Here is a 10,215-nt window from a genome sequence, read left to right on the forward strand (position 1 = left end):
TTGATCCACTTAATCTATTTTAATTATGTAAGGTCTTGAGTTAAATAATCTAAATTAGCTAGCTCTCTCGAATTGACCAATCAACTCGACTTGATACGACTGATTCAACCAATTGACTAACGAAAGGGTGAGCATCTATGACCGCCAAATTGATTCGAATAAAAAATTCATTTATTTTGATTAATTTGTATTTATTTTATAATTAATGCATTTAAATCCAATTAAACTAAAAAATTAGAGTAGTTGGACTAACACGAATTTAAATTCCCTTTATAGAATAATTATATAGCTTATTAAATTTATATAAAGCGGGGATAGCTCAGTTGGGAGAGCGTCAGACTGAAGATCTGAAGGTCGCGTGTTCGATCCACGCTCACCGCAAATATTTTCGTCGGCATTTTTTTAGGTGATCTTGAATATTCACTCAATTGGATAAAATTCGCAACTAGGTCAAGATGGTGGATGGTTGACTTGATACGAGTTAATTGAATCTACCTAAAATAACCCTATATTAATTTTTTTATTACTAACAACTTATTATTTAATATCCTTGCAACCCCTCCCATGTGGTTGTTAGGATCCATGTGAGCAAGCAAGAGGGGGGAGGGGTGAACTCCTGTCTTACAACTTCTACTAAGAATTTTCTTTTTCTTGGAAACCTTCTTCAAGAAAAACTTCTGAAGAGAGAAAACTTTCTTACAAACTTGAGCACAATAATACAATAAGAAAATAAGAATACAGACATAAATAAAATCAAAAATGATTTTATAATGAAGAACCTTGTTTTGTTGGCTCTTTTCTAACTTGAGATTGTCTCATGGTGGTAGAAAATGTAGCCGCACTTTCTCTCCAAACCCTCAAGAACTGACTCTTAAAATCTCCTCAAGAACCTTCTTTTATAGCCTTCAAGTCAGATCTGTTCCACCTATCAATCAACTAACCTTACCCATCAATTGATTGATATGTTGAATCTTACCATTGAAATTTATAGAACGACACTTTCTCGGTCTGTTTAAATATTATCAGTCGATTGATGAAATTCATCAGTCGACTCTAATAATCAAATCGATTTGCTTCCGTTCATTTATAATTGTCATCAATCGATTAATGCAATTTATCAGTTGACCGGTTCTATCAGTTGAGTCTAACAACCAAATCAGCTTGCATTTATTTGTTTTCTAAAGCCATCATTTGATTGATAAACCCATCAATTGACTGATACTTGAGTTTGGCAAACATAGAACTTTGAAGGGGTTTCGTTTCATAATGAAAATTACTTTGTTATGATATCTGAGTAAAAAGTTATGACATTCAGAAGTTTATTTTATTAGGACTTCTTCGTCTCACGCTAACTTCATGTTAGACTTCCGACTGCCAAGTGCCCAGTAAACCGTGACCCACTTGGACTTTCTGTCTCGTGCCAAGTGTTCAACTCTTAGCTTACCCACTTTGAATTCACTACAAAAATACCCGTAATTTACGACGGGAGTAGCGACGGAATTTATATTCCGTCGGTATATTCCGACAGAATTAAATTCTGTCGGAATATACCGACGGAATATATATCCGTCGGTAATTACCGACGGAATATAAATTCCGTCGGTATTTACCGACGGAATATAATTTCCGTCGGTAATTACCGACTGATATAAATAATCAGTCGGAAATTACTGACAGAATTTAATTAAGTCGGGAATACGAACGATAGGCAACGGATCTAGAAGATCCGGGTTAGCGGTCTTCGTGAATTACCGACGGACCTAGGATTCAGTCGGGAGACACCGACTGAATTATATTTCCGTCGGTGAGTTTTCGCCCGCACCCGCTAATTTTAAACCCGTTAAAATTTTATACCGATAAGCTTTACTACTTACCGACGGAATTATAATTCCGTCGGTATTTCAGTATTAGGGCACCAAATCGGCTGCTTTCCTCTTCGCGCGATCTGCTTCCTCCTCCTCTCTTGGCGATTTCCGTCCACGACTCGACGATTTCCCAGCGCGTCCTCTCCTCCCGTTCACCGGCATTTGCAACCAGCAGTCAGGTATGCTCCGTGCCCCTCTCTCTCTTCGTTTTCACACAGCCGGCGGCCGCCGCGGCCTTCTCGCGGGGAGCGGGGCGCCGCGGCCTGCTCGCGGCGAGCGGGGCGCCGCGGCCGGCTCGGGGCCAGCGTGGCCTGATCGCGGGTCGCGGCCAGGTGGCCGGCGCGGCCTGATCGCGGCCAGCTGGCCGCTGCGGCTTGCTCGCGGCCAGCTGGCCGGCGCGGGTAGCTCGCGGCAGGACACCCACCGCAGGCAGGTCCTTGCGGCAGGCCACCCACCGCAGGCAGGTCCTCGCGGCAGCCCAGCTTCCCTTGTTTGCGGCATCCCAGCGGTCGCAGGCACCTGATCGCTGCCTAATCGCGGCTAGCCAAGTGAAGTTGATAAAGTTAGTGTTAACTGTTAAGCACTTTGTTCATTCTCCTCCATATCTAAATTATCCTGCTATTGAACAAATCAAGTGAAATTGATGCAAACTTGATATGTACACAAAAGCTTGTATTCTCTTTTAATGTTATAATTAGAAAAAGTTGTCTTGTAGCAAATCTTCAGCTGCACTACGATATATCATTTGATTCTACTTATGTAATGGATCACTGGATCACTAGCTCTCTTCCTTGGTTTTAGTGTTTTATTGTAACCTGCCCTTATTTCTTTCTTTAGTTGTATAAAATTCTAATGCTTGGAAAGGAATTGTTGCTTAAACTTTCACTTTGAATTCGGATATATGATATGTTAGTTGTTCAACAACAATAAGAAGTCCCTTCCTATTGGTTTTGAACGAAACGGGCATTACTTTATAGTTTGCATTTCGGAGATATATTAGTTTCATTTATTTGCTTTAGTGTAGAGGAGATTTATTGTAATATGATACGATGATTGTGAGATGAAATTGTGCGCATTTAAAATTATTTCAAGTGATATAAGTTTAATAATGTTTCAAATTATATTCTCTTTAGGTTATAACAATGTATATGAACAAAGCTTGGATGTACAATCGATTAGATAATGGTTTTATTAGAGAGGATTTTATTGTTGAAGTTGACCAGTTTGTGACCTTTGCTAAAAGTCATCCAGAATGTATGAATGGTGCTGAGTTACGGTGCCCCTGCAATCATAAAAAATGTCAAAATAGAACATTTCATGATGAGGATACTGTAAAAATGCACATATGTAGAAATGGTTTTGTGCCAAATTACTACAATTGGTACTGTCACGGAGAGGCTTATTTATATGAACCAATTGGGCCTTCTGCTGGTTCGACTACTGTTACCGCTCCTGAAACATCAAATAATATTGATATTTCAATGCAATCAATGGTTCAAGATGCGATGAATGCAGTTGATTATTCAAATATAGATGAAATATCAACCTCTGAATATCAGCAACTATATGAAATGTTACAGGCTAGTGAAAGAGAAGTGTGGGAAGGTATTCCTTCTGGTCATTCTCAACTATCAGCTACTGCAAGGTTATTGAATATGAAAGCAGAACATCATTTCTCAGAAAGGTGTTACGATGACATTTGTCAATTGATGTCAGAGTTGCTCCCTGTTGATAACATAATGACTGATAGCTTCTATGATACAAAGAAATTGATCAGAGGTTTAGGTTTGCCTGTACAGAAGATTGATTGTTGTATAAACAACTGCATGATATTTTGGAATGAAGATAGTGATTTGAATGAATGTAAAATATGTACTCACCCGCGTTTTAAGCATCGTACTCGCATACCAGGGAAGAAAAAGAAAAATATTGCTTGGAAAGTGATGTATTATTTTCCATTAACTGCTAGAATGCAACGCTTGTATGCATCTGCAGCTACAGCTGGCCACATGTTGTGGCATCATGAGCATGAGCATGAGCACGATGGAGGTATAATGTGTCATCCCTGTGATTCTCCTGCATGGAAACATCTTGATACTGTGTTTCCCTCTTTTACAATGGAACCACATAATATGAGATTGGGACTTTCTGCAGATGGATTTCAACCATTTGGCCAGTCGGGACAACAATATTCATCTTGCCCAGTTATATTAACACCGTACAACTTACCGCCATGGATGTGCATGAAAGATGAATTTATGTTCCTTACCGTGCTTATTCCGGGTCCAGCTAATCCAAAAGATAAGAATAGATGTTTTCATGCAACCTCTAATTGCTGAGCTGAATGAATTATGGAATGTAGAGTCGGTGACTTATGATATTGCAAGTAAAACTAATTTTACATTGCATGCTGCCTTATTATGGACGATCAGTGATTTTCTAGCATACTCAATGTTGTCGGGATGGAGCACGGTGGGTAAATTAGCATGCCCACATTGCATGACAGAGTCCGATGCATTTTCATTACCTTGCAGTGGGAAGGTATCTTGGTTTGATAATCATCGTAAATTTCTACCACTGGATCACCCTTTTAGGCGAAATAAGAAAAATTTTCTAAAGAATGTTATAGTCAGAAAACCACCTCCAGCAGTCCATGCTTCAGGTGAAGAAATCATTGAACAAATAGATAGTTATGAGTTTCTCCCAGTATCTCAGCCTAATTCTGATGAGATAAATAAATATCTTGTTAGGATGTGCAAGTGTGGTTAGAAAAAAAGGAGCATATTCTGGGAGTTGCCTTATTGGAAGTATCTACTCATTCGACACAATATAGATGTGATTCATGTTGAGAAAAATTTCTTTGATAATATCTTCAACACTATGATGAATGTACCTGGAAGAACTAAGGACACTGCAAAATCACGTGAGGAATTAAAAGAACTAGTCAACAGATCAGAGTTACATCAGAATGAAACAACCAATAAGTTTCCCAAAGCGTGTTATACATTGGACAAAGATAGTAAACAAGCTTTATGTAGTTGGTTAAAAGAAATTGAATTTCCAGATGGATATGCTTCGAATATGGCTCGATGTGTTGATATGAACAAGTTAAAAATGTTTGGAATGAAGAGTCATGACTGCCACGTGTTCATGCAAAGACCTATTCCAATAGCTTTTCATGATTTACTTCCCAATAATGTTTGGCAAGCACTTACGGAGTTAAGTCTATTTTTCAGAGATTTGACAGCGAGGTGTATTATGATGACCGATATGCTTCGGCTAGAAACAGAAATTCCTCTCATACTTTGTAAGCTGGAGCGCATATTCCCACCTAGTTTTTTTGATTCAATGGAACATCTGCCAGTACATTTACCATATGAGGCACGAATAGCAGGTCCTGTTCAATACAGATGGATGTATCCATTTGAACGGTTTTTGAGAAAATTAAAGAATAATGTCCGTAATAAAGCAAAAGTTGAAGGGTCAATAAGTAATGCTTATCTGGTTGAGGAAGCATCTTCCTTCTGCTCCTATTATTTTGCTGATCATGTTAAAACCAGAAGGAACAAATGTCCTAGAAATTTCGATGATACTCGGAATATTGACTCATCGATGCTTTCTATTTTCAAATTTGCTGGTAAACCAATGGGTGCATCTGTTTCTAGATGGTTAACTCAACAAGAATATTATGCTGCAAGAACATACATACTCTTAAATTGTGATGAAGTCAAACCATACATCAAGTAAGTTAACTTACCCACTCAAACTTTAATCTTGCTGTATTTGTTTTCTTAATATCCGAAATGCCTCAAATTAACCATTGTTGTTCACAGCTTGTATGAACAACAATTATATCTACAAAATCCATCAATGAGTGCAAGTTAAGTTGCTGACAAGTTAGAGACTGAATTTGCATTATGGTTTTAAATTTATATAAGTTAGAGAAATTTTCATAATTCTTCATAAAATTAAGATCGATCCTAGCTAATTTATATCATACATCTTTTGATAGGTGAAAGACAGCAGAATATCAAATGTGCAAGATGATAGAATATTGAATCTTGCATCAGGACCCCTTCGCCAAATAATGGTCTACTCTGGTTACTATGTTAATGGTCTAAAATTCCATGTGACACAGCGAGATTCACGGAGATTAACTTATAATTCTGGTGTTTGTGTAAAGGGATCTATCGACACAAATAACACTGAGTTTGATTACTATGGTAGACTTGAGGAAATTATAGAGATTGAATATCCAGCATTACCTATAAAAAGGTGTGTGTTATTCAAATGTTCTTTTGGAACCCCAAGGTTGGTTTTGGTGTGATCAACAAGTTAAGTTAGGTTCTGTTGTTTTCTTACCTTGTGTCTAAGTGTGCAGGAGCTTAGGAGCACAGGTACTCGAGCGGAAGACGCAGCTAGCGAGAAGGACGGCACGCGGTGCGTCCGAGGGACGAGGCGCTGCGGAAGAGTACACCGGCGGACGAGAAGGAAGCGCGCGGTGGTTCCGAGGGACGAAAGCCGGAGCGGAAGATTGCTCGGGGAGCAAGAGATGCAGCTAGCGAGAAGGTCGACGACCGAGGGACGAAGACTGCGGATGAGTACGCTGGCGGACGAGAAGGAAACACGCGGCAATTCCGAGGGACAAGAAGCCGGAGGGAAGCACGCTCGAGAAGACCGGAAGTTGGGTTCGGGTGAGCCCTTTTCCGGAAGGCAAAGATCACCCAAACGAGCGGATCCGGAGCGGAAGAACCGGACCGAAGCGGGACTGAACCAGAGAAGCGGTCCCGGATGAAAAAGTCAACTGTGTTGACTTTCGAGGTCCGGGGCGCCCAGAACTGACCGGGGCGCCCGGACCCCTCCGGGGCGCCCGGAACAGTAATTTTGACCAGATCGAGAATTATCTCGATCTGAACGTTGGGGGATAAATTTTATCCCCCCCAGGGCGCCCGGAACCTTTCCAGGCGCCCCGACCAAGGCTATAAATATAGCCTTGGTCCAGAAGCTCTTCATCAATTCAGAAATTGTAAACAACACTTGTGTGCTTCCACTGTTTAGATTAGCTTCTGTGCTTACACTGCTGTAAACGAGGCTTCTCCGCCTGAAGGAGCTCTTAGTGCGATCTTCATCCTTGGATTAACAACCTCCCCGGTTGTAACCAAGTCAAATTCGGTGCCTCGTTTTATGCTTTATTTTCTGTTTAATCTATTTTTATGTGTTAGCTTAATCGTACGAGAAAGGGTTGTGTTTGATTTTTCAGGGCTATTCAACCCCCCCTTCTACCCGGCCGCATCGGTCCAACAAGTGATATCAGAGCCGAGGCGCTTCAGGAGGACTAACCGCCGAACGAAGCAACAAGATGGCCGGATCCAACATCCACGCACCAAAATTCGAAGGGGACTTCGCCAGCTGGAAAAAGCGAATGGAGGTATTTCTTGAAACAGATTATGATTTATTACTAACAATGGAATTTGGCTATGAAGCACCAGAGGGAAAAGCAAGAAATCAATGGTCAAAGAAGGAGCAGGCTGACCACGTGGCAAACAAGAAAGCAGAATTTCATCTGCTAAGTGTACTTCCAACACAAGAAGTCAATCGAGTCGGTACCTACAACTCGGCAAAGGAACTTTGGGAGAAATTCCTTGAGTTACACGAAGGAACATCCGAAGCCAAACTTGCAAGACGGGATTTACTTCGTAACCAGCTTACAAACCTCCGATTTGAAGAAGGTGAAACAATTGCACATCTACACTCGAGGATTCAGGAACTCATCACTGGACTTACGAATCTCGGAGAAGAGGTAAGTAACCGAGATTCGCTAAGGTATGCCCTAAATTCCTTTCCTAGAAACTCAAAATGGGCATCACTAGTAGATGCCTTTTACATTTCAAAAGATCTAAAAAAAATTTCATTAGACGAATTCTTTTCAACTTTTGAAGTGCATGAGTCAAGATGTGCAGGTCCGAAGGAGCCCAAGAATAATGTCGCTTTGAGAGACGAACCTGAGTCAGAATCTTCTCTCGACGACGAGGAAATGGTAATGATGGTAAGACGATTTAAAAATATTTGTAAATCTAGGAAATCTAACCATCCGCAGGGAAGAAAGAAAAGAACCATCCGCTGCTACCATTGCGATGAAGAAGGGCACGTCAAGGACAATTGCCCTAAACTGAAGAACAACGGGAAGGACAAGGGTAAGAAGCCTATCCAAAATCGCAAGGCCCTAAAAGCGACGTGGGACGATACGTCGTCGGAATCAGAAGTCAAGGAGTTCTCCGGACTCGCGTTAATGGCGAGTCATCAAGACGACGACTGCGAATCAAGCTCTTCCGAAATGAGCATCGAAAGCATTAATGAAGGGGGAGCCACGTCCGAAGAGAGCAGCAGTTCAGGGGGAGAAACCGACAACGAGATCGACAAGGTAAGTGAGGTACGATCTCTTCCTCCTAATAAAATGTTTAAATTCATTAAAATTTTAACAAAAGATTGCTGCAAATTAGAAAATGAAAATAAAGACTTAAAAGCAATATTAGCTACATCTTGTCCGTTAGAAATGCTAGATAAATCAAATTTAGAAAATGAAAAATTAAAATTAGAAATTCAAAATTTAAAAATTCAAGTAGAAAATTTGAAAAACTCTCCATGTTCATCTAAAACCAATTTTAGAAGATTTAATAATTTAAATTGGTACTTTAAATATCACCCGGGACAAATTAGGAACATTTCAAGGAAAAATGTCCCTAAAAACTTTTTAGTTAATCCAGTAGGTTGGAACCTATATTGGGTTCCTAAATCATGCTTAAATTGATTTTAAAATTAAAATTAGCGCTTTAAGTGAGAAAATTAAACAAAGAATTTCCTTATGAGGCTTTGTCTTAGGAAGTGGTTGTTGCTCCAATAACCAAGAAGGCCTAGTGCCTCGCCACGACCTGGAAGCCAAAATATTGAAATAAATATTTAATTAACTTACTAATAAAGCATTAATACAAGAATTAATTAGTGCTAGAAAAAGGTTATTCAAAACATTTTATTTCAAATTAGAAATTGACTTACTTAGATTTTTTTACTAAGTCAATTTTTTTTTTAAAAAAAAAAAATTTCTAAGTTAAGAATTTCTTTGAAACTAGAAATCTCAACTTAAATTACTTAGAAAAATTTTCTAAATTTCTAAAAACTTAGAAATTTTTTTTAGAAATATTTCTTCTAAGTCTTTAACCCTTAGATTATTTTTCTTGGAACCCCATTTTTTTTGTGATCAAAGGGGGAGAAGGGAAAGTATAAGTCTAGGGGGAGGTAGATAGATTTAATTTTTTTTTCTATCTTTTTGCACTTAAATTGTAATTTAAGTTAATTTACTTAATTCAATTTTATGTCTATTTTAACCCTATCTTAACTTGGGTTGATCACACCAAAAAGGGGGAGATTGTTGGAACCCCAAGGTTGGTTTTGGTGTGATCAACAAGTTAAGTTAGGTTCTGTTATTTTCTTACCTTGTGTCTAAGTGTGCAGGAGCTTAGGAGCACAGGTACTCGAGCGGAAGACGCAGCTAGCGAGAAGGGATGCGTCCGAGGGACGAGGCGCGGAAGAGTACACCCGGACGAGAAGGAAGCGGTGGTTCCGAGGGAAGCCGAGCGGAAGATTGCTCGGGGAGCAAGAGACGCACTAGCGAGAAGGTCGACGACCGAGGGACGAAGACTACGGATGAGTCTGTTGGCGGACGAGAAGGAAACACGTGGCAATTCCGAGGGACGAGGGAGGAAGCACGCCCGAGAAGACCGGAAGTTGGGTTGGGTGAGCCCTTTTCCGGCCGAGATCACCCAAACGAGCGGATCCGGAGCGGAAGAACCGGACCAAGGCGGGACTGAAGAGCGGTCCTGGATGAAAAAGTCAACTGTGTTGACTTTCGGGGTCCGGGGCGCCCGGAACTGACCGGGGCGCCCGGACCCCTCCGGGGCGCCCGGAACCCTTCCGGGCGCCCGGAACAGTAATTTTGACCAGATCGAGAATTATCTCGATCTGAACGTTGGGGGATAAATTTTATCCCCCCCAGGGCGCCTGGAAAGGTTGGGGGATAAATTTTATCCCCCCCAGGGTGCGCGGAACCTTTCCAGGCGCCCCGACCAAGGCTATAAATATAGCCTTGGTCCAGAAGCTCTTCATCAATTCAGAAATTGTAAACAACACTTGTGTGCTTCCACTGTTTAGATTAGCTTCTGTCTTTCTGTGCTTACACTGCTGTAAACGAGGCTTCTTCGCCTGAAGGAGCTCTTAGTGCGATCTTCATCCTTGGATTTACAACCTCCCCGGTTGTAACCAAGTCAAATTCGGTGCCTCGTTTTATGCTTTATTT

General features: G+C 40.7%; 1 non-coding gene across 1 annotated transcript; it reads left to right on the forward strand.

Moving 5' to 3' along the window:
* The first annotated feature begins 308 nt into the window (after positions 1-308).
* On the forward strand, positions 309-381 carry TRNAF-GAA. Its single transcript has one exon. It is a non-coding gene; the product is annotated as a tRNA-Phe (tRNA).
* Positions 382-10,215: the final 9,834 nt, after the last annotated feature.

This window comes from Zingiber officinale, chromosome 2B, assembly GCF_018446385.1.
Source record: "Zingiber officinale cultivar Zhangliang chromosome 2B, Zo_v1.1, whole genome shotgun sequence".
NCBI classification, from domain to species: domain Eukaryota; kingdom Viridiplantae; phylum Streptophyta; class Magnoliopsida; order Zingiberales; family Zingiberaceae; genus Zingiber; species Zingiber officinale.